Here is a 25,506-nt window from a genome sequence, read left to right as displayed (position 1 = left end):
AAAGACATGTATCATATGACCTCACTGATACAAGGAATTCTTAATCTCAGGAAACAAACTGGGGGTTGCTGGAGCGGTGGGGGGTGGGAGGGATGGGGTGGCTGGGTGATAGACATTGGGGAGGGTATGTGCTATGGTGAGCGCTGTGAATTGTGCAAGACTGTTGAATCACAGATCTGTACCTCTGAAACAAATAATGCAACATATGTTAAGAAAAAAGAAAAAGAAGAAGATAGCAGGAGGAGAAGAATGAAGGGGAGTAAGTCAGAGGGGGAGACGAACCATGAGAGACGATGGACTCTGAAAAACAAACTGAGGGTTCTAGAGGGGAGGAGGGTACGGGGATGGGTTAGCCTGGTGATGGGTATTAAAGAGGGCACATTCTGCATGGAGCACTGGGTGTTATGCACAAACAATGAATCATGGAACACTACATCAAAAACTAATGATGTAATATATGGTGATTAACATAACAATAAAAAAATTTTTAAAAAGTCTCTCTTGCTCTCTCCCCCCCGTAACGCCCCCAACAAATAAAAATTAAATAAATAAAACAAAACTAGTCAAAACTACAGCAAAAGATTAGATAGAATTTAAATGTCCATTCATACACTAACAGAGAAAAATTACATTACATTGACAAAACAGAATGCTTAAGCCATGAAAAAAACAGTTCTAAACCTACAGATACATAATATCAAATATATTAAGTGACAAAGAAAAGACATGAAGAACAATGAGTATGCTATGGTACCTTTGGTGAGGGTGCAGATTTTGGGTGTGTATATAAGTAAATACATTGGCTATCTAGGGAGAAACACTCCCAAAAAACTTAAAAGAATGAATACCTCCTGAGAAGAGAATTGGGTAGCTGGCAGAAAGAAACAGGAGATTTAGGGGCACCTGGGTGGTTCAGTCGGTTAAGTGTCTGCCTTCGGCTCAGGTCATGATCCTGGAGTCCCAGGATCGAGTCCCACATCGGGCTCCCTGCTCAGCGGGGAGTCTGCTTCTCCCTCTGACCCTCTTCCCTCTCGTGCTATCTCTCATTCTCTCTCTCTCAAATAAATAAACAAATAAAATTTTTTTTAAAAAAATCTTCTAAACAAGATCTAAGCTAAAGAGCTCCTATTTCGGGCGCCTGGGTGGCTCAGTTGGTTAAGCGACTGCCTTCAGCTCAGGTCATGATCCTAGAGTCCCAGGATCGAGTCCCACATCAGGCTCCCTGCTAAGCAGGGAGTCTGCTTCTCCCTCTGACCCTCCCCCTCTCATGTGCTCGCTCTCTCTCTCATTCTCGCTCTCTCAAATAAATAAATAAAATCTTTAAAAAAAAAAAGAGCTCTTATTTCCTTATTTTCAGTCTTACTTAAAAGTGCAGTCTTCAGGGGCGTGTGGGTGGCTCAGCTGGTTAAGTGTCCAAATTTTGATCTCAGTTCAGGTCTTGATCTCAGGGTTCTGAGCTCAAGCCCCACACTGGGCTCCATGCTAGGCATGGAGCCTACTTAAAAAAAAGAAAAAAAGTACAGTCATCAAATTATGTTGCTGGAGATGAGCTTTGCTATAGAGAGCATGAACCCATTTTTGCAGGCAACCATAAGTCTTCTGAACCAAAATACATAACCAGGTTAAAAAGTCAATGCACGAAGATAAAATGAAGATTCTAGTAAACTGGCGGCCTAATTCAAACCTGATACTGGGGCAACTTAAAGTAAAACTCATTACTTATAAAGTATTTGAGCCAGAATGTATAGGAAGTTAAAAGTAAAGGGCCCTTTACTAGGAGACAAGCACACTAACAAAAAAACAAGCAATAGCATAAGTAAAGATCAGAACTCATAATCAGTGATTCAGTCTGACCAGAAGATAAAATCAGGGGGGCGGGGAGGCTGACTCTGTGGCTTCGCAATACCCACTGCCTCCAGCCTGCACACAGCCATCCAGCCATATCCATCCTAGAATTCTCTTGGTGAACCCTGAAATGCTCCCAACTATCTAAAATGTAATCCCTGTGGGGGTACCTGGCTAGCTCAGTTGGTGGAACATGGGACTCTTGATCCTGGGGTTGTGAGCTCAAGTCCCATGCTGTGTGGAGAGATTACTTAAATATAAAATTTTTTTAAAAATGTAATCCCTCTGCCTGGCAGTCCAGTGTAAACAATGAACTAGCAAGGTCAAGTTATAGCTCCAGCTCATCCATTATTTGTCTAACCTTGGGAAAATTCCCTTAACTTCCACTTTCTGACTTATAAAGTGGAATGGTTAAGTTATATGATCTTTAAGTCCATTTCAGCTATAAATTGCCCTTGGTCAAGCAATTCATACCTCAAAACTCCTCAGCTTTAGTTCCAGTAAAACAACTCTCCAAGCTTCTTCCTACAAGGTCACACATGGCCCCTGCCTCCCTGGTGGGACTCATCTTACACATCCGTCTCACTCACTCTCTTCTCTCAAACTATATACAGCCTCCTTTCAGTTTCTCCAAGATGCCAACCACCTTCTCACCAAAGAGTTTTCCCATGCACTGTACCACCAAATCCCACCTATTCTAGGGGTGCTCAGTCATCCCAGACCCAATGGTCCCTTTTTTTAGAATAAGAAGTATTTCATAACAACCTCTTCACCACTTACTACACTGAAGTCAAATTTATAGATAATACAAACAAAACGTAATTTTAAATAATTACATGTATATATATGTTACGTACAGTCCTAACTATATTATAAAGGAGAAGTTAAAGGAACATAATTTAGTACAAAATAATATATATGCCAATGGTAAATACGCTGGTACAATTAGATCAGAAGGGAGTGGAACAGTATACTACTATTATTTTTCATTAACAAACCTTGAAGGACTATTTGACCATTCAAAACATACATATGAAAGAGTAGTCTAATTTATAAAAACAACAAAAAACCAGTAATCAAGAAACCTGAGTACCAATAACAGCTTTGCCAGTAATAAGCCTAAAATCACTATTTTTTTGTTGTTGTTTTTATTTAGGTAATCTCTACACCGAACATGGGGCTGGAACTCATAACCCAGAGATCAAGAGTTGCATGTTGACAAACTATGAGAGACTGTGGACTCTGAAAAACAAACTGAGGGTTCTAAAGAGGAGGGGGTTGGGGGGATGGGTTAGCCTGGTGATGGGTATTAAAGAGGGCACGTTCTGCATGGAGCACTGGGTGTTATATGCAAACAATGGATCATGGAACCCTACATCAAAAGCTAATGATGTAATGTATGGTGATTAACATAACATAATTAAAAAAAAAAGAGTTGCATGTTCTCTGAGCCAGCCAGGCACCCCTTTTTCAAAAATTTTTTAATGTTGGACAACCCTCTCGGGTACCCTTCCTCTTTGGGAGCTTTGTACTATCCCTCAATAAACTTTACTATCACTCAATAAACTTTGCTTTGCTGCCCACCAAAAAAAAAAAAAAAAAAAAAATTAATGTCATTTCACCTGTCTGGCCCTCAGTTCCAGCCTGGGTGAGGAGTGCACACAATGCTGGCAGAGTCACTAGGTAGTGATCAAGCAGGTGGAACTCCCAAGCTTACTTCAACCAGAACAGCAGCTCAGCTAGGATTTCTTTACATACTGCAGCTAGCTTCTGTTTATATAAGGCTTCTCTGTTACCCCTTTTATGATAAAAGGGACTGTGGCAGTTTCTTATAAAATTAAACATGTAATTACCAGACAATGAAGCAATTGCACTCTTAAGCAATTTATCAGAGAAAGGAAAATTTCTCTTCACACAAAAAATAAATCTTCATACTTGCTTTATTCATAACAGCCCCAAACTGAAAACAATCCAAATCCAAACTAAACAATCAAAAAAAAAAAAAAAAAAAAAAAGCTGAATGGAGCCAAAAAACAAACAGAACACTTCAGGAACCAACCTCTTTCTAAAAGACAACACATGGAAGTTTAATGTTCTTTTAAGCCTCATAATAACTGAGAAATCATTCTTCAAAATATACACACGGTTAAATATCTGAGATGATTAAAGTAAGGCAACTCAAGGTGTTCTGTAAACTCTGTGGGAGACTAGTCTGGACTGGGTTTCAGGATAGAAGTGCTCTGAATATGAAACTATGTCTTTCCAACACTCCAATTCTACATCTGATTACCTTTCTCCTTAATTTAGGTTCAAGTGTAGATATAATACACAGTTGATATAATACACATTAGATCAAATGAATGTAAGATACAATAGGAATTGAGAAACACCATAAAAAGTAAAATCTAGGACTATTTTCCAAATTTCGCTTAATTTATCCCATAATTTCAAACTCCTTTTAAAATTCTTGCCAATGATACTAAGAGCTAAACTCACTTTAAAATTTACACCATTTCCCTCTCTCTGCCAATACTTTTACAGTTTAATAAATATGTAGGAAAATGTTAACAACCAGATGATATACAGAAGGAAAACCTAGGTCATGGACAATCCCCTGATTAACAACCCTAATACTTAGCAAAACACATTTACTAATGGAATCTAAAAAGAAAACAGAATTATTCAGCAAAAAAGAAAGTAATGATGCATGCTACAATATAGATGAACCTTTAAAACATTATGCTAAGCAAAAGAAGCCAATCACAAAAGACTTCATATTATATGGTTCCATTTATATGAAATGTCCAGAATAGGAAAATCTATAGAGACATAAAGTAGATCAGTCATTGCTTAGGGCTGGCAACATGGATGGGATTGAACAATATAGCTAAAAGGTTAATTTTTTTGTAGGGATAAAAAAAATCTTCTAAAACTGTTTTTTTTTTAAATTGGTATAGGAATATACAAAAAACTACTGAATTGTACATTTTCAATGGATGAATTGTATGGTATGTAATTACATATATATGTATATACATATATAAATAAAATCAACAAAGCTGTTTCCCCCGAAATTAAGAAAAAACTCCCACCACTTTTATTCAACCTAGCACTGGAAGTTCTAGCCACAGCAATCAGACAACAAAAAGAAATCAAAGGCACCCAAATTGGTAAGGAAGAAGTAAAACTGTCACTATTTGCAGATAACATGATAGGACATACAGAAAACCCTAATGACTCCACCAAAAAAATTTTAGAACTGATAAATTGAGTAAAGTTGCAAGATACAAAATCAAGATATGAAAATCTGTTGCATTTCTATACACCAACAACAAAATAGCAGAAAGGAGGCACCCCTGGGTGGCTCAGTCGGTTAAGTATCTGCCTCCTGCTCAGGGTCATAGTCCCACATCACATTGGGCTCCTTTCTCAGTGGGGAGCCTGGTTCTCCTCCTGCCTGCCACTCTCCCTGCTTGTGCGCCCTCTGACAAATAAATAAATAAAATCTTAAAAAAGTAGCAGAAAGGAAAATTAAGAAAACAATCCCATTTACAAGTACATCAAAAAGAATAAAATACCTAGGAATAAATTTAACCAAAGAGATGAAAGACCTATACTCTCAGAACTGTAAGACATTGAATAAGAAATGAGATGACACAAATAAATGGAAAGATACACCTGCTGACAGACCAGAAGAATACTGTTAAAATGTCCATACTATCCATACTACCCACAGCAATCTACAGATTCAATGTGATCCCTATCAAAATACCAATAGTATTTTTCGCAGAACATGTACAAATAATCCTAACATTTGTATAGAACTACAAAAGAACCCAAATAGCCAAAGTAATCTTGAGAAAGAATAAAACTGGAGGTATCAAAATCCCAGGCATCAAACTATACTACAAAGCTATAGTAAAACAACATGGTACTGGCACAAAAACAGACCTAGAGATCAATCAATCACAGAAAGCCCACAAATAAACCCACACTTACACAGTCAATTAATTTACAACAAAGAACACAAAAATATACAATAGGGGAAAGACAGTCTCTTCAAAAACTGGATAGCTACATACAAAAAATGAAACTGGCCCACTTTCTTACACCATACACAAAAACAAACTCAAAATGGATTAAAGATGTAAATGTGAGACCTGAAACCATAAAACTAAACTTAAGTAGTAATCTCTTGGACATCAACCTTGGAAGTATTTTTCTGGATCTGTCTCCCCAGGTAAGGGAGACAAAAGCAAAATAAACTGGGACTACATCAAACTAAAAAGCTTTTGCACAGCAAAGGAAACCACCAACTAAACAAAAAGGCAACATAATGAGTGGGAAAGATTTACCTGCAAATGATGTATCTGATAAGGGGTTAATACCCAAAATATATAAAGAACATGGGGCATCTGGCTGGCTCAGCCAGTGGAGCATGCGACTCCTGATCTTGGATCATGAGTTCAAGCCCCACATCGGGCACACAGACCTCACTTAAAAAAAAATAAAAAATAAACAAAAAATTTAAAAAACAAAATATATAAAGACCTTCTACAACTCAACACCAAAAAACAATCCAAACAAAAAATGGGCAGAGAGGGCACCTGGGTGACTCAGCTAGTCAAGTGTCTGCCTTCAGCTCAGGTCATGGGGGGACGGGGTTCTGGGATCTAGTTGTCTCTTAAGTCGGGCTACCTGCTGAACGGGGAGTCTGCTTCTTCCTCTGCCCTCCCCCCTGCTTATGCTCACGCACGCGCTCTCTCTCTCTCACAAAAATAAATGAATACAAACTTAAAAAAAAAAATTGGTGGTGGGGCGCCTGGGTGGCTCAGTCATTAAGCATCTGCCTTCGGCTCGGGTCATGGGTCCTGGGATCGAGCCCCGCATCGGGTTCCCTGCTCTGCGGGAAGCCTGCTTCTCCCTCTCCCACTCCCCCTGCTTGTGTTCCCTCTCTCGCTGTGCTCTCTCTGTCAAATAAATAAATAAAATCTTTAAAAAAAAAAAATTGGTGGCTCAGTTGGTACAGCATGCAATTCTTGGTCTTGGTGTTGTGAGTTCAAGCCCCACAATGGGTGTAGAAATTACTTAAAAATAAAATCTTTAAAAAAAATAAATACAATTTTAAAAATATATATATATTTTTTAACTGGACAGAGAGGAGTGCCTGGGTGGCACAGTCAGTTGAGCGTCTGTCTGACTCTTGGTTTCATGAGTCAGGAGATCAAGCCCTGCATTGGGCTCCACACTGGATGTACAGCCTGCTTAAAATTCTCTCTCTTCATCTCCCTTTGCCCCTCCCCCGCCACTCACCTACACTCTCCCCGCATCCCCCCCCCAAAAAAAGTTCCGAGTGTTAAATTTCAAGGCACCTGGCTGGCTCAGTTGGTAGAGCATGCTACTCTTGATCTTAGGGTTGTAAGTTCAAGTCCCACATCAGGTGTAGAGAGTACTTAAAAGTAAATCAAATTAAAAAAACAAAAGTGTCAGGGTGCCTTGGTGGCTTGGTTAAGCATCTGCCTTCAGCTTGGGTCATGATCTCAGGGTCCTGGGATTGGGCTCCCTGCTCTGCGCGGAGTCTACTGCTGCTTCTCACTCCCCCTCCCCCACACTCATGCACGCCCATGTTCTCTCTCTCAAATAAATAAGAAAGAATCTTTAAAAAAAAAAAAAGTGCTAAATTTCATTTTGTAGTTTTAGTCTGTTCTTTTGAACACTTTAGAACTTAGACCCCTTTATTCAACATACAGAAGTTATCTCAGCTATGATTCCCAGTTGTGTCACCTGAAAATTTTACAAGCATTTCTTCAATATTGGTCCTTAATCACAAATTTATAAAATTGTCAAAGAAGCACTGTGTAGAAAAGTGTGTAGACTGTGTATGTGTGTAATTCTGGCTATCATTATCAATATGCCTAACAAAGGGTTGTACCTAAAGCAGGTGCTCAACAAATATTACTTCACATCCAGTGTTCAATTCCTTGCTCAAAATCATGTACTGACTGGTAAATGTTAAAGCTAAGATAACCCATTTTTTTTGTTTTGTTTTTGATGCTAAGCACAGAGCTATTTCTACAATGTAAAAACTTCCAGTAGCAGGGAGGTGGTGGAGGAGGTGTAGTTTTCAACCCATAATAAAATTTATGTGAATACTAACCTCCATTCATCCACCTATGCAGTAACTGCAGTACAGGTATAATACTAGTCAATGTAGAAAACAGAATAAATACAGTATTTTAAAGTCTTAACGATACTTAAACTAAAGTTATTGTCCATTTTAATTTTATGGTACCTTATAGAACGTTATCTTTTCTAATCTTCAAACTAGTTGAATTTCTCTACCTTTTAAATATATGCATTCCCCTTTTGTGGTGAGTATGTTATTCAAAATTCAAAAGCATATAACGCTGTGTGTCAACTAGATTTTTTAAAAAGTACAAAAGGGGGGGGAAAAGGCACGAAAGGCAATTCAAAAGCACAAGGATATACAATAAAGTATCCCTACCACTCATGTCCCTCAGTAACCCAGGTTCCTCTCCCTAGGGGCAACCAACACATACCACTTCATTGGGTATCCTTTCAGAAATACTGCATTTATAACCAAGTAAATAAATACATACAGTCTACTGCCTTCTTTTTTAAAAACTAGTAATGGGGGGCACCTGGGTGGCTCAGTCCTTCAAGCGTCTGCCTTCAGCTCAGGTCATGATCCCAGGGTCCTGGGAACGAGCCCCGCATCAGGCTCCTTGCTCCGCAGGGAGCCTACTTCTCCCTCTGCCTCTGCCTGCCGCTCCCTCTGCTTGTGTGCTTACTCGCGCACGCACTATCAAATAAATAAATCTTAAAATAAAAATAAATAAATAAATAAAAACTAGTAATGGTAGGATTCTACACATACTGTGGCCACATCTTTTTGTTTTTTTAACTTTACCCATTTATGTGGTAGAATTATTCCACATCAGTACTTAAAAACTTTCCTCCCGCTGGCTCAGTCAGTAGGGCATGTGATTCTTGATCTTAGGGTCACTGAGTGGGAGCTCCATGTTGGGTGTTGAGGAAAAACTTTCCTCATCTGTTTTATGGCTACAGAGCATTCAATCACATTGGTGTATTACTTTTTTAAGTCAATCCCCTACTGAAGAACATTTAAGTTACTTTAAAATTTTTGCCATTATAGGAGCACCTGGGTGGCTCAGTCAGTTAAGCATCTGACTCAAGATTTCAGCTCAGGTCATGATCCCATGAGTCGTGGGATCGAGCCTGTATCCGGCTCCATGCTCAGTGGGAGTCTGCTTGAGATATTCTCTTTCTGAACCTTCCCCCACTCACACACTCTCTCTCTATAATAAATAAATCTTTCTTTAAAAAAATCATTATAAACAATAATGAAACAACCTTGTCTATGCATCATCTTGCATGGAAAATAACTCCTATAAAAAGAATGGGTCAAAGATATGCATTCATAATTTTCATAGATATTGCTAACTATCCTCCTTTGAAGTTGTACCAATTTATACTTTGAGTAACAAAGTAAGATAATATCTTTCCCCCAATCCTATTCAAAGGTATTAAAATATATTATCTCTGCCAAGCTGACAGATGAAAGTTACCTCAGTGTCATTTTAAATAATTTGTATTTCTCTTAAAAGTAAAGCATTTCACTATGTAACTTCACCAAACTGCTACTTTTTTTTCAAACTTCTACTTTTTAGGATTATACTTTAAAGCAAACATTATTGACACTGTCAGTAAAATACAAAGACTTCAAAGAGCATTGGGGTCCTTAAAAAATTTTTTTCTTTACTGAAATCAGATCCCAACCTTAGCATGTAACTAGATATAACCAAGTGCAAAACTTCTCTAATTTATTAAGTAGTCATTCTCAAAATGTATAATACTTCAGTGGCTTTAAGTCTCCACATCTAGTAATGAAGAAATAATACTTTTAACTTTATAACTACACAGTCTTCATCTATAGAAATCATTGCCTACAGATAAATTCAAAATTCATGGTTAGCTCAAAATAATTATGGAACTAGACAAGACAGGATTTTCTTGTTCTAAGTGCTTGCTTTTTTTTTTTTTTTAAGTAATCTCTACACCCAACCCAGGGCTCGAACTCACGACCCTAGGATCAAGTCAGATGTTCTACCAACTGAGCCAGCAAGACGTGCCTAAGTGCTTGTTTTGTTTTTTTTTTTAAGATTTTATTTGAGAGAGTACAAGCAGGGGGGAGGGGCAGAGGGAGAGGGACAAGCAGACTCCCTGCTGAGCAGAAGCCCCACCCCCACCCCCCATGATACCAGGACCTAGAGACCATGATCTGAGCCAAAGGTAGAAGCTCAACCAACTGAGCCACTCAGGCGCCCCTAAGTGCTTGCTTTTTATTTTGGAAAATAATACATAGTTTGGGAAATAATGTTAAATAAAAGAGAAGTGGGTAACTAAAAATCACAATGGCAAGTTACTGAGACTACTGTTAATAGAAAAAGTTCAGATTACTTAGAGGGTAAGTAACTCTGCCCCAATTTAACTCCACTCACAGCTTGGCAGAGGTAGACAGAAAACCTCGTGCATCTGGGCACCTGGGCATCTCCTTCTATATGTCTAAGTACTATTAATGGCAGATATAATGTTAATACTCATATTCTTCTCTCATGTGAATATGGGGAGAGGGAGACCAAATAATAAAAATGCAATGCTTCTCTATCATTTTTTTAAGTTAAAGGATTAATAACTGTAATGTTAGATCATTTATTCAAAAGTAAATTTATGTCTACCTTCCTCTATCCCCTAACACTTTAGGATCAAGTTTAGCAACGTTTCAATACATCACCCAAACAAATTACCTGAGTAGGAGGGGAAAAAATACTTTTGAGTATTCTTATTTGAAAATTCTGGGGGCGCCTGGGTGGCTCAGTAGTTAACCATCGGCTTTCAGCTCAGGTCATGATCCCAGAATTGTGGTACTGAGCCCCACATTGGGCTCCCTGCTCAGCGGGGAGTCTGCTTCTCCCTCTGCCCTTCCCCTCGCTCGCGCTCTCTCTCTCTCTCTCAAATAAATAAAATCTTTAAAAAAAAAATTCTGGGCGCCTGGGTGGCTCAGTTGGTTAAGCGACTGCCTTCGGCTCGGGTCATGATCCTGGAGTCCCAGGATCAAGTCCCACATCGGGCTCCCTGCTCAGCAGGGAGTCTGCTTCTCCCTCTGACCCTCTTCCCTCTTGTGCTCTCTATCTCTCATTCTCTCTCTCTCAAATAAATTCTTTAAAAAAAATAAAAATTTAAAAAAATTCTGTAAAGATGATCTACACCAGCTTACTAGAACATCTACTACACTAGGTCATACTTTAAGCATTTTTGTTAGTTACATATATATAATAAAGCATAAAAACACAGACTTTCTAATTATAAAGCCAAGGCAAAAGGAAAAGCTTATCATACATTCAAAACAAAAGCATACTACATCAAATACTAATTTATTGTTTAACATTTAACTTATTGATAAAACAAGGCTATATCCATATCAACTTATTTAAGAGTAGTGAGAAAAAGAAAGTTAATGGTTGGGAGGTGAGTGGGGATAGGTAAAATAGATAAAGGAACTAAAAAGTAAAAACTTCCAGTTATAAGTCAAGGAGATGAAAAATACAGCATAAGGAATACAGTCAATAATACTGTAATAACACTGTTTGGTGACAGACAGTGACTACACTTATCATAGTGAGCAGTGAGTAATGTATTGAATTGTTGGATCAATATGTTGTACACCTGAAACTAATACTTCATTTAAAAAAAAAAATTATTGGTTAAATGACCAGAAAATTGCTTCCTGTTTCCAAATACTACACAAGTACTATAATATGAAGTTAGTGATTATTATACTAAAAAATACTTTAAACTGGGGCGCCTGGGTGGCTCAGTCGTTGGGCGTCTGCCTTTGGCTCAGGTCATGGTCCCGGGGTCCTGGGATCAGGCCCCGCATCGGGCTCCCTGCTCGGCGGGAGGCCTGCTTCTCCCTCTCCCATTCCCCCTGCTTGTGCTCTCTCTCTCTCGCTGCATCTCTCTCTGTCAAATAAATAAATAAAATCTTAAAAAAAAATTTTTTTAAATACTTTAAACTTACATAGTCTTTTTCAATCTTCCTCTGAAGGACCTAAAAAATAAAGAACTGTATGAGGTAATAAGTTAAAAATATAAATTCTCAGGGCACCTGCCTGGCTCAGTGGGTGAAGCATGCGACTCTTGAACTAGGGGTTAGAAGTTCGAGCCCCATGTTGGGTGTAGCGATTACTTAAAAACAGAATCTTTAAAAAAAAAAAAAAAAAAAGAGGTATAAATTCTAGAGTCAGAGAGACCTGAGTTTGAAACCTGACTTTTCCCAAACTATATGCTGCTTGGCATGTTAACATCTCAGGGCTTCAGTTCCCTTATCTCTTAAGCAAGGATATCATCAGTGTCTTTATTACAATTTTGCTATGAAGATAAAATCTAGAAAGAGCACTTAGCATAATACACACAAGGAAGCAACCAATAAATGTTAACTATTACTATAGTCTAATTCCATATAGTAAGCACAAAAAGCAGTTTTTCTTTTTTTTCTCTCCCCTTATTTTCAAAACATTTTATCTGAATTTCATATGGTACAAAAGTATTACATGCCTGAAAATGTTGTTCAAATAGAAGGTTCTTTCAGTTCTTTGGGCCAACCTTCCTTCAGAGGTAAAAGAGCACTTTTTCTAATGGGGTATATTGACAGCCACAACTTTTTTTTTTTTAAGATTTTATTTATTTATTTCAGACAGAGAGAAAGAGGAGTGAGAGAGCACGAGCTGGGGTGTGTGGGGGATGGCAGAAGGAGAAGCTGACTCCCCGCTGAGCAGGGAGCCCTATGTGGAGCTCAATCCCAGGACCTGGAGATCATGGCCTGAGCTAAAGGCAGATGCTTAACCAACTGAGCCACCCAGACACAACTTTAAAAGACAAAAGAAAATACGGGCACCTGGGTGGCTCAGTGGGTTAAACATCTTTTTTTTTCTTAAGATCTATTCATTTTATTTGAGAGAGTGTACGTGAACACTTGAGCAGGGGGAGGGGCAGAGGGAGGGAATCTCAAGCCAACTCCCCACTGAGTGTAGAGCCCCCTTGGGGTCTGATCCCAGGACCCTGAGATCATGACCTGAGCCAAAATCAAGAGCCAGATGCTCAACTGACTGAGCCACCCAGGCACCCCTCTTTTTTTTTCTTTAAGATTTATTTATTTATGGCATGCCTGGGTGGCTCAGTCAGTAAAGCAAGCGGCTGCCTTCGGCACCGGTCATGATCCCAGGGTCCTGGGATTGAGCCCCACGTAGGGCTCCCTACTCAACAGGGAGCCTGCTTCTCCTCTCCATCTGCCTGCCTCTCTGCCTATTTGTGCTCTCTTTGTCAAATAAATAAAATCTCAAAAGAAAAGATTTATTTATTTAAGAAAGTGCACACCCACCCACGCAAGGGGGTGGGGGGCAGAGGGAAAGAACACAAGTAGACTCCCCGCTGAGCATGGAGCCCAATACAACCCCAAGATCATGACCCAAGCTGAAATCAAGAGTCCAAAGCCTAACACTGAGCCACCGAGGTGCCCCAAGCGAACGACTCTTGATCTCATCTCAGGGTTGTGAGTTCAAGCCCTGCATTGGATGTAGAGATTACTTTTAAAAAAAAGGGAGAGGAAAGGAAAGGAAATAATTGAATAATTGACAATATACAGAAGAAAGCACTGACGGAAAAATAATTGGTGGGACATGGGTGGCCCAGACAGTTAAGCAACTGACTCTTGGTTTCGGCTCAGGTCGTGATCTCAGGGTCTTGAGATCAAGCCACTAGTCAGGCTCTGCAATCAGTGGGGAGTCTGCTTGAGATTCTCTCCCTCTGCCTCTGCCCCTCCCCCACTTGCTCAAGTGCACACGCTCTCTCTCAAATGAATCTCTGAAAAATAATTGCCTGGGGGCTTAAGGAGAAGATAATGAATTCTTTACAAATTAAAGGTAAAACCATTATTGCTGGTTGGCATGGCATATACAGCTACTGTACACACACACACACACACACACACACAGAAACACACACACACTAGACATTCCTGGTAGATAGAATCACGACCTAAAACCCAGAAGAATCTCAGTTAGTTAGGAAAAATATTAATGGAATGGTGGGTGGTAAAGTATATTAAGAGTTAAGGGGGGCGCCTGGGTGGCTCAGTTGGTTAGGCATCTGCCTTCAGCTCAGGTCATGATCCCCAGGGTCCTGGGATCCAATTCCAAGTCGGGCTTCCTGATCAGAGGGGAGTATGCTTCTCTCTCTCTCTCCCTCTGTCCCTCCCCACCACTCGTTCTCTCTCTCTCTCTTCCTCTCAAATAAAATCTTTGAAAGAAAAAAACAAAAAGAGTTAAGACAAGGGGCGCCTGGGTGGCTCAGTCAGTTAAGCATCCAACTTGATTTTGGCTCAGGTCATGATCTCAGAATCCTGAGATCAAGCACTGAGTTGGACTCCCATGCTCAGCCCACAGTCTGTACCTCTCCTTCCCCCAACTTGTGCACTCTCTCTCAAATAAATAAAAATCCTAAAAAAAAGACAACTAATGATTTTCATTGAAAATGTGAAATTTTCATGGCCATCGAAAGAACAAAAATAATTTCAGTTGATCACTACCTTATCAAAACCAACAACCATCTATCTATTCGTATGGATGTTTCCTTAAGCTCTCATGCAAAAAGCATGTTAAGAGAATGCCAGCTGGTTCTCCCCAGGACACCCCCCCCCTCAAAAAATTATCTATAATGAATCTCAATTAAGGGGAATGATATCTGTATTTTTTGACATCTATATATCATACATATATACATTTATCTAGCTGATAAATATGGAACCTAACTTTTTAAAATATGCAACTGTAGAGGTAAGTTTTATTTTTTAGTTTTAATTTATTTATTGGGGCACCTGGGTGGCTCAGTCTGTTAAGTGTCTGCCTTAGGCTCAGGTCATGATCCCAGGGTCCTTCGATCAAGCCCCAAGTTGGGCTTCCTGCTCAGTGGGGAGCCTGCTTCTCCCTCTCCCTCTGCCTCTCCCCCACCAACTCGTGTTCTCTCTCTGCTCTCTCTAATAAATAAAAAAATCTTAAAAAAAAAAAAAAGGGAGGAGCACCTGGGTGGCTCAGTGGTTAGGCATCTGCCTTCGGCTCCAGTCATGATCCCGGGTTCCTGGGATCAAGCCCCACATTGGGCCCCCTGCTCAGGGGGAAGCCTGCTTCTCCCTCTCCCACTCCCCCTGCTTGTGTTCCCTCTCTCGCTGTCTCTCTCTGTCAAATAAACAAATAAAATCTTTTTTAAAAAAAGATTAAAAAAAGAATAATTGAAAAAAAGATTTAGGGGCACCTGGGTGGCTCAACCGTTAAGCGTCTGCCTTTGGCTCAGGTCATGATCCCGGGGTCCTGGGATCAAGCCCCGCATCAGGCTCCCTGCTCAGCGGGAAATCTGCTTCTTCCTCTCCCACTCCCCCTGCTGTGTTCCCTCTCTCCTTGTGTCTCTCTCTGTCAAATAAATAAATAAATAAAATCTTTAAAAAAAAAAAAAAGATTTAAAGATTGAGAGAGAGAAAGAAAGAGAGCAGGCACATGTACCCATAGGGAGGGAAGCTGAGGGAGAAGGAGAGAGAATTTTAAGCCAACTCCACTCTGGGTGCAGAGTCCAATGTGAGGCTCAATCACAGCACCCTGAGATCACCACCCCAGGCAAAACCACAAGTCGGACGCTTAACTGACTAAGCCACCCAGGCACCCCTGCAGAGGTTAAGTTTTAGCTAACAAATTTTAATTTTTGTTCTGATAACAACAGCAATTTGCAATGATTTCTAAAGCCTAGTGAAAAACACTGATTTTAATAGTATCCAAATACAAGACCTACAATAAATCAGTAGTTCAAGAATACACAATTTTAGGCAGCTGTTTCTGCCCACAGTTCCTGTCCCCGTACTTTAATAAAAACACATTTTTGGGGGCACCTGGGTGGCTCAGTCGGTTAAGCGTCTGCACTCAGCTCAGGTCATGATCTTAGGGTTCTGGGATCAAGTCCCACATCAGGTTCCCTGCTCAGCGGGGAGCGTGCTTTTCCCTCTCCCTCTGCCACTCCCCCTGCTTGTGGTCCTCTCTCTCTCTGTCAAATAAATAAAATCTTTAAAAAAAAAAAAAGCACATTTTACACCAAAAAAAAAAGAATACACAATTTTAAATGACCATATTTCAACTATTTAATAGAAATTACAGTGTAACTACATGTAAGTCATTTGTCAGAGGTAGTAGTGGGTAGCCTGGCTATAAAAACTGAGCATCTCTTATTTCGAATTGCAGTTTTTCTGTTTAATTCCTATGAAAATTGTCAATAGGTTAAATTATTAAATAAACATTAAGGAAAACTTCAAACTGCATTAAACTTATAATTCTGATGCTCTGAAATTCTGATTATTTAAGTCATGAAAGCTCAATCATTTAAACTAGTAAAGCGCAAATATCTCAAAATGGAGTTTGACCTCTTGCTGACAGTCACCTCAAATTTCTTCCAGTGGCTCATCAGGTAAGGAATTCATGGAATTCAGGTCTTCAGGGTCTAGTAGGCACTGTGGTTAAACCACCCAGTCAACACCAAATTATGTAGGGCAATGCCTGTTCATTACCTAGCTCCTTTGACCCCTCCCTATCCTTTCCTTACTTCACAACTGCCAATACTTCTAAATGATAGGAAATAGAAATGAAATCAGTAAATATTATAATTATTAGAAATGAAAGGAAAAACTATGGTCAGGAATGTGGTTAAACTGCAGTTTAAATAAAGCTTCTAGATTATTCATGGATTTCTTTTAATCCACATAATCCTCCTCCTGAAGGCAGGGATAATCAGGATCCCATTTCCCTTGAAGGCAAATGAGCATTTGCCTGGTGGTCCAAGTGACTAGTGCACCCGGGGAGGACAACCTACAGCGTCAGACACAAACCCATAGTTCTTCCCGAATTTGCACTAGAAGACTGTGAGCTGCACACCTGGCTCTAGCAATACCACAATACAGGGCACTGTCCAGATTAACATTCTTTATTTCAGCAGTAAATACACCCAGTTAAAGGGTCAACTGATAATAACCTCAAGTGAGCAGCTTTAAATATGCAGGAAATGAGGTATACATTCTTGGTGAAGAGGTAGGGGAAAAACAGATCCTGGAGCCAGGACTCAGAATAAGGATTTGTCAATTTTGCAGAGAAACGATGGAGTTTTTAGATTATTAAATGCTCTAGGCTTAACTAATACAATAAGATGACTGAAAGCTATATTAGCAATATACCTCAGTTATACATATAGCATATCCTACCCTCAATCCCTAGGAAAGCTGAATGGCTAAAACAACTTTAAGTGCTGGGAAAAAATACCTTAGCAGAAAGTGACAATGCTAGAGAGAAACTAGGGAGAAAAACTGAGACTTCATTACATAATCCTTGACAAAATTAATCTCTAGCTAACTCTGCAATAGCAGTCAATGGGAAGTCTAGATTTACGAAAGAGAGATGAGCAGGTATGTGATGCCACCCATGATGATTTTATCACAGACTTAGCCCCCAAATTCTGTTAGATGGTCTCTGTTGTAACCTGACATTATGGGATTAGTCTCCCTTTAAAGGTTCCAGAAATTATACGATACTTTTTTTTAATTTAAAAACTTTATAAACATTCCTCCATCTACAAAGATAACTACTCTATTGCATGTTGAAGACTGGAATTATCTCATTTATATTTCCCAAAGAAAACCAACAATTAGGGTGATCAGTTATCCACTCATTCCAGTTTTAACATATTTAGCCATGAAAAATTTTCTCTTTAAAAAACAAATAATCCCGGGGCGCCTGGGTGGCTCAGTCATTAAGCCATCTGCCTTCGGCTCTGGTCATGATCCCAGGGTCCTGGGATGGAGCCCCACATTGGGCTCCCTGCTCTGCGGGAGGCCTGCTTCTCCCTCTCCCACTCCCCCTGCTTGTGTTCTTTCTCTCGCTGTGTCTCTCTGTCAAATAAATAAAATCTTTAAAAAAAATTTTTTTAAATAAATAAAAAACAAATAATCCCAGGACGCCTGGGTGGCTCAGTCGGTTAAGTGTCTGGGTTAAGCCTAAGCCTTTGGCTCAGGTCATGATCCCAGTGTCCTGTGATAAAGCCCGGCATTGCATGGGGCTCCCTGCTCAATGGGGAGCCTGCTTCTCCCTCTGCCTGCTACTCTCCCTGCTTGTGCTCTGACAAATGAATAAATAAAATCTTTTTAAAGATGTTATTTATTTATTTGAGAGAGCAAGAATGAGAGAGAGAGAGAGAGAGTACACGAGAGGGGGGAGGGTTTGAGGGAGAAGCAGGCTCCTCGCTGAGCAGGGAGTCCAATGTGGGATTCGATCCCGGGACTCCAGGATCATGACCCGAGCCGAAGGCAGTCGCTTAACCAACTGAGCCATCCAGACGCCCCTAAATAAAATCTTTTTAAAAATAAATAAATAAGGGGGTGCCTGGGTGGCTCGGTTAAGCGTCTGCTTTCGGCTCGGGTCATGATCCCAGGGTCCTGGGATCGAGCCCCACATTGGGCTCCCTGCTCCACAGGAAGCCTGCTTCTCCCTCTCCCACTCCCCCTGCTTGTGTTCCCTCTCTGTCAAATAAATAAAATTTTTTAAAAATAAATAAATAAATAAATAAAATAAAAAACAAATAACCCCAAGTGTTAAGAATGGGGAAGGAGGGGACTACAAAAGGGTAACACAAGGGAATTCTCTGGGGTGTTGGAATTGTTCTGTATACTCTTAGTGGTGGTTGTAATTACAAAAATCTATGCATGTGTTAAAACTCAGGATTATACATGAAAGAAATTGAGTTCTGACAAACCAAGAAACAAATTTTTAACTATGGAGACCAAACTGATGGTTAACAGAGGGGAAGGGCTGGGGGATGGGGTGAAATAGGTGAAGGGCATTAGAGAGTAAACTAAAAGAAAAAAAAAAAGAGTAAACTAACTTCTCATGATGAGCACCGAGTAATGTATAGAATTGCTGAATACTTTATACTGTATACCCAAAACTAATGTAACACTGTACATTAACTGTACTGGAATTTTTTTTAAACTAATTTAAAATTTGAGTTTTATTGTATATAAATTTTTTTAATTCAATGTCACCCCCTTTTAGAAATGTCTTTTTATCAAAATCTCTTTAATCATCTAAAAAAAATAAGTCTACTGAAAAAGAAAGGTCTAAATTAGATACACAATCTGCATTATCAGAGCAACTGGAGCAAACACACTATACACACCCAACCACACATCTAATCCCTTTCATTTTCCCTCTCAAATAGAAGCTTGTGACTCAGAACTATTTAACCTGGAGATGATAACATAAAAGCTACCATGGAATATATGGTAGAACAACAACTTAACAAGGAAATACACCAGTTTGGAACCAGTCTAAAGGGAAAACTGGACCTAATGGGTAGAAAATCCAGGAAGACAGACTTTGACTAGGAGTAAGGAGAAAGGTGTCTCCAAGAAAAGGATAGTTTCCTCTCACAAAGCATTCTAGCAGACACTGGACTACTAAAGGCTCATAGGCACTCCTTAGAAAAACAGCCCATACCAATCACGGAATGGAGAGGGAGCAGAGGGAAAAAAATCCAAAAGACAAAATTTGGGAAGGGAAGTGAGGAGTGGTAAGGAAAGTTGTCCCACACAAGCCTAAAAATTGATGACATTCTCTATCTTCCTTTTCTTCTGCTCTTCTACTAAATGTTGTTTCATTCTTCTAATCTAGGAATTTCTTCTCCAACATATTTTTTCCCAGTATTTCTACTTTGACAATGGAATTGCATGCTTCTAATTTTTCCATACCCTTCTTTGTTCACATACCTCCAAGTCTTTAGGGCTACAGACTCAGGTCTCAGGTGGGGGTAAAAATCCTAAGTTTGTTTCCCTCCTTCTACAGCATGACAAAGTTCTCAAATGAGCAGTTAATAGAAATCAAATGAGGGGCACCTGGCTGGCTCGGTTGGTGAAGCATGCAACTCTTGATCTCAGGGTTATTAGTTTAGGCCCCACACTGGGTGTAGAAATTACTTAAAAATAAAATCTTAAAAAAAAAAAAAAAATGGGCACCTGGGTGGCTCAGTTGGTTAAGCGACTGCCTTCGGCTCAGGTCATGATCCTGGAGTCCCGGGATCGAGTCCCACATCGGGCTCCCTGCTCAGCAGGGAGTCTGCTTCTCCCTCTGACCCTCTTCCCTCTTGTGCTCTCTATCTCTCATTCTCTCTCTCTCAAATAAATAAATAAAATCTTTAAAAAAAAAAAAAAGAGGGGTGCCTGAGTGGCTCAGTCAGTTAAGCATCTGACTCTTGATGTTGGCCCAGGTCATGATCTCGGGGTTGTGGAATCCAGCCCTGTGTGGGGCTCCACACAGAGCAGGGAGTCTGCTTGGGATTCTCCCTCTCTCCCTCCCTCTGTCCCTTTCTCAGCTCATAGGCATGCTCATGCTGTCTCCCTCTCAAATAAACAAACCTTAAAAAAAAAAAAAAAAAGAAAACAAATGATAGGGACTTATCCCCCAGATGTGATCATTCCAAATCAAATGGCTCAGAGGATACATACATACATACTCACATGCAGGAGCGAGGTCTCAGATTTTATTAAAAATAGTGTTATTGAAATAAAAACACCTGTTCTCTGCAAAAATTCCAGTTGCTACCCTGTAGGATTTGGTATGTAATACTGGATGAAATTACCACACTCTAGAGCTGATCCCCTCGAGTCAAGACCAAAATTCAATGTCTCAAAAGAACCAAACAAGCCTGTTAAGCTTATTTGGTTCTTTATTTACAAAAATACAAATGAACCAGGACACGATGAATAAAATTCACATTTGCTATCAATGGCTTACTGTCTAAATGCTTAGCCTTTTCAGGAGGTACAATGTCTTAACCAAGACTGAGGGGGTAAGGATACCTAACAGAGTAACCCTAGGCCTTCTGATTACTTCCTCATTTGCACAAATCTGGGACCAAAAAGGGTAGTTTGTTCAGTACATACTGTACTTGGAATCAAAAGATTGTGATTTATTTCATTCACACATTCGTTCATTCAACATTAGTTAAATGTTCCAGACACTGTTCTGGTAACCAAGAATACCATGGGGGGGGGGGCAGTTGGGTGACCCAGTCAGTTAAGGGACTGAGACTTGATCTCATCTAAGGTCTTGATATCAGGCTCCTGAGTTCCAGCAGGGCTGGGCGTGGAGCCTACATTAAAAAATATATATAGGGGCGCCTGGGTGGCTCAGTTGTTAAGCATCTGCCTTCGGCTCAGGTCATGATCCCAGGGTCCTGGGATCGAGCCCCACTCGGGCTCCTTGCTCGGCGGGAAGCCTGCTTCTCCCTCTCCCACTCCCCCTACTTGTGTTCCCTCTCTCACTGTGTCTCTCTCTGTCAAATAAATAAATAAAATCTTTAAAAAAATATATATATATATATCTCGTAGGGAAGACAGACAAGAACCTCTCCCTCAGAGAGTTTAGAGTATGCTGGAGGAAAAAAAGACCATAAACAAATAAATAAGAAAATAAGCAAGATAATTAGCGGATAATGCAGGTAAAGAGTGTGGATTTACTTCTTAGTGTAATGAAAAGCCATTAGGCAGGAAAGTGAGTAAAGATCACTCTGACAGCTGTTTGAAATAGGAAAGCAAGACCAGAGGCAAGGAGACCAGTTAGGAAGCTACTGCCCAAGAACTGGGGTGGTAGCAATAACAACAAAGTGAAGTAAATATACTTGAAATGTATTTTGGGGACGCCTGGGTGGCTCAGTCAGTTAATTGATTTCAGCTCAGGTCAGGATCTCAAAGTCCTGAAATAGGGCCCCACATCGGGCTCCCGCTGACTGTGGAGCCTACTTAGGATTCTCTCTCTCTGCCCCTCCCGGGCAACACTCACACACTTAAGTGTTCTCTATCAATCTCTCAAAAAAAAAAAAAAAAAAAAAGTATTTTGGAGGTAAAATTGACAGGGTTTGCTGAAGGGCTGATTGTGTGTGGGGATGGGAGAGCAGTGAGGCAGGGGATGAATTAAGGATGACCACCGTATGTTTCACTTGAGGAGGGTGGAGAATGGGGAGCAGAAGGGTGCTCTTATGAAATGGAGACTTCTGAGGAAGGAATGGGCTGAGGAACATAAATCAAGAGCTCCACTCTGAATATGTTCAATTTAAGATGCCTATAGACAAATGGAGTGAAGATACACACAGGCAGTAGAAGAAAACTGAAGTGCAAGACATAAGATGAAAATGTGAGAGTCAACAGCAGACAGTGGACATGAGATCAGCCAGAGGGAGTGCAAGTAGAAAAAAGCAGAGGGAACATAAGGAACATAGTCAATGATATTGTAATAGCACTGTATGGTGACAGATGTTAGCTACACTTGTAGTGAGCATAGCATAATGTATAAATTTCTCCAATCACTATGTTGTACACCTGAAACTAATGTAACATTGTGTCAACTACACGCAAAAAAAAATTTTTTTAAAGAAAAAAAGTAGAGGGAACGGGGGCACTGGGCTGGCTTAGTTGGTAGAGCATGTAACTTTTTTTTAAGATTTTATTTATTTGAGAGAGCAAGAGAGATCGCAGAGGGAGGAGCAGACTCGAAGCTGAGCAGAGAACCCAACGAGAGGCTCGATCCCGGGACCCTGAGATCATGACTGAGGGCAGATGCTTAACCGGCTAAGCCACCCAGGCGTCCCTAGAGCATGCAATTCTTGAGCCATAGAGATTACTTTAAAAAAAAAAAAAAAAAAAGTAGAGGTAATGGCTTGGAAGCACTAAGGCATGAGGATGTTTTTCAAATGCTGGACCCCTGAGCTATACCCCCAGGCATTAGGATGTTTTGAATTCAGGAAGAGAAAGAAAAATCAACAAGAGAGAGAAAGAGAGTGAAGGAAAATCATAGAAGTGTAGTATCCTGGAAGGTTCTGCTATATAATGTGATTCTCTAGTCCACCACCACCCTTCCAAACCTTGTGACACACACCCACTCACACACTATAAATAAAAAGACTGAGGCCCAAAAAGACTGTGTGACATCCCCAAAGCCCCAGCTAATAGGAACCCAGGTCCAGGCCTAGAACGAAGCAAGATGTGACTTCTGACCCCTAGCCTTTTCACAGCAGCTAGCAGTGCTTCTACTGTCAAGTCACCAGTCTGAAATTAGCCAACAGAACAGGAAAGATCACAATTTAGGAAGAACATAACTTACAAGGCTTAATTTTAATTTTTTTCTATGTATTCTGTTCATATTCAAAAACAAGTTGGATCAAAAGCCTTTATGGATGGGTCCCTAAAGAAAACTAGGAAACACAGGCAAGAGGTACAAAATTGCTATAAATTAGCCAACTCAATTTTCTATAGTTCTAAAAACACCCTGAAGGTGGAACACCCTCATCAGAGAATGAATCAGAGTGTGTAAAACAAGGAGTTTTTTTTTTTTAGTCAATTTTGCTTTAATGAATAATTTCAGTTTGGGTTTTTTTTTTTTTTTAAGATTTTATTTGAGAGAGAGAGATGAGGAGCAGCAGAGGGAGAGGGACCAGCAAACTCCCTGCTGAGCTCAGAGCTCAACAGGGGGGGGCTTGATCCCAGGACCCTGAGATCATGACCTGAGAGGAAATCAACAGTGGGACGCTCAAATGACTAAGCCACCCAGGCACCCCTACAATTTTAGTTTTTAACGTTTAAGACTTTTACTTGTTTTCACACTTGCCTTCTGAAACTATCTTTATCCTGACCACTCTCTCCTAAGCTACATTATCATGACTTAAACAGTTCTGCTTTTACCATAAAAATCTTAGTGTTGCATAAAAATCCCCAAATGATTAATGAACTGCTGAGAATTCTGACTCCTTAAAGATGATTTTATTAGGAATCATATTTCCAAACATTCATTCAGGGCTTCAAAATAAGTACTCATCTAACTTAATTATGATGACTTCACCAGACACTAACACTGCCCACAATGATGTTTACAAAAGCACTTGTCACTCCCTTCGGATGTAGCAATGCAAAAAAAGGAGTCTGTTTCCAGATTCCTCGTGTGTTTATACTATGTAACAAGTGACAGTTAAGTGTCACTTAAGATTATTTAAACAAAACACTTCCAGCTTGTGTGTCCCACCATCTTCTATCCTAAGCGAATCCTAAAATTCGTTCGGTCTTATTTACCACAATTTCCACTCAGCGCCTCAGACATGTATCCCAAGCCAGCCTTAGCAAAAGAGACTACAAGATTCTAGGATGGGAAATAATAGGATTCTATTTTGGCCCCTATAAGAGAACAGGATCCAATATTAAGCAATTCCAGTGGAGGTTATTCCAACACCAGAGCGGTTCGGAAATAAATGCGCCCCCAAACGTACACCCGCAGCCAGGTATCAGCAATAGCTAACAAGAAAAGATGCTGCACCAGGGTTGCTCCTAATAGCCTACCACTTACCGAGCGCTGGCTGATCGGGCATGCACATCATCCTGTCCTGGCCTCAAAACAACCCTGTTAAGTACATATTATTATTCCCATTAACAAATCAGGATACTTGGGCCCAAGGCCCCAAGGCTAGTCGGTGGAAGCGCAGGGATTTGAAAACACGCCCGTACCCCAACAGTCCAGGACCCCCGCCCCTAAAATGCACTTCTACGCAAAACGGCACCTGAACGTCTGAAAGCCCCGGGGGTGTCCGCATAGGCTGAGGAGACACAGAGGGCAAGGGCGCCGCCTCTCCACAGAGGGCCCCTCAGGAATGCCACCAAAAGCGCCAGCGGCCCGGGGCGCCCGGTCTTGTCTCAGCCGCCCAGAGGCCGGGAAGCGCCTCTCACCTAAGAGAGCTCGGGGAGGGCCGCAGTCGAGCGAGGCGCCCCCGCAGGCCGGCGGACGGGTGTTCTCGGCGCCGGCAGGAAGCGCGCAGCGGGTATACAACTCCGCGGCGCCGCAGGCTGTGGCGGGCAAGGGCGCGCCGCCCGCCCGCGCGGGGGCACCTTACCCGCCGCCGCGACCGCGCCGCCACTCAGCTGCGACGCATCCGGGTCCCGCGCCGCCGCTCTCACCTGCCCCGTTCGCCGCCGCCGCCGCCGCCGCCGACTCCTGGCTCCGGCTACGCGGTCAGCAGCCCAGGCCACCGCGACCATCCAGCTGCGGCGCCCCCATCCCCGCCTCTCTCGGTCGCCTCCCGCCTGCCCCGCGCGGCGCTACACCGGCCCGCCACCCACATCCATGGCCCGCTCCACCACAGCCGCCGCCGCCGCACCGATCGACGGAGCACGCGCGCGCCGCCGCCGTGCCCGCGCGCGCGCACCTCCCTGGCCGCCCTCCCAGCAGCCCTCGGCCCGCCCCGTGCGCCGCTCGGACCAATCCCCGGGCTCCCAGCGGCCGCAGCCAAACCTGCGGGACTGGACGAGCTGGGCAGGGGAAGAGGCCGCACGGTCGTCTGGTCCTCTCGGGCTGCCTACCGGTCCCGGACGCTGCTGCGTGGGCGTCTGGCTCCTCTTCGTGGCTCCCCGAGGACCTTGGGCTCGGGAATCTCCAACAAGCCGCC

The 25,506-nt window shown here is 41.4% G+C and overlaps 1 protein-coding gene across 7 annotated transcripts in view; it reads right to left on the bottom strand.

Moving 5' to 3' along the window:
• The window catches only part of PIK3CB (phosphatidylinositol-4,5-bisphosphate 3-kinase catalytic subunit beta), a 199,898-nt gene extending 174,659 nt beyond the window's left edge, over window positions 1-25,239 (bottom strand). For 3 of the 7 annotated variants that reach the window (XM_073899403.1, XM_025881567.2, XM_073899404.1), the window contains exon 1: window positions 25,019-25,238. The gene's annotated coding sequence lies outside the window, so the exon portion shown is untranslated. The other 4 variants (XM_073899405.1, XM_073899401.1, XM_073899400.1 and 1 more) reach the window with 4 other exon arrangements.
• Window positions 25,240-25,506: the final 267 nt, after the last annotated feature.

Source organism: Callorhinus ursinus, unplaced genomic scaffold (genome assembly GCF_003265705.2).
Source record: "Callorhinus ursinus isolate GAN/ISIS: 27379988/994484 unplaced genomic scaffold, GSC_fseal_2.0 scaffold1, whole genome shotgun sequence".
Lineage (NCBI taxonomy): Eukaryota > Metazoa > Chordata > Mammalia > Carnivora > Otariidae > Callorhinus > Callorhinus ursinus.
This window is presented reverse-complemented; position numbering and strand designations above follow the sequence as displayed.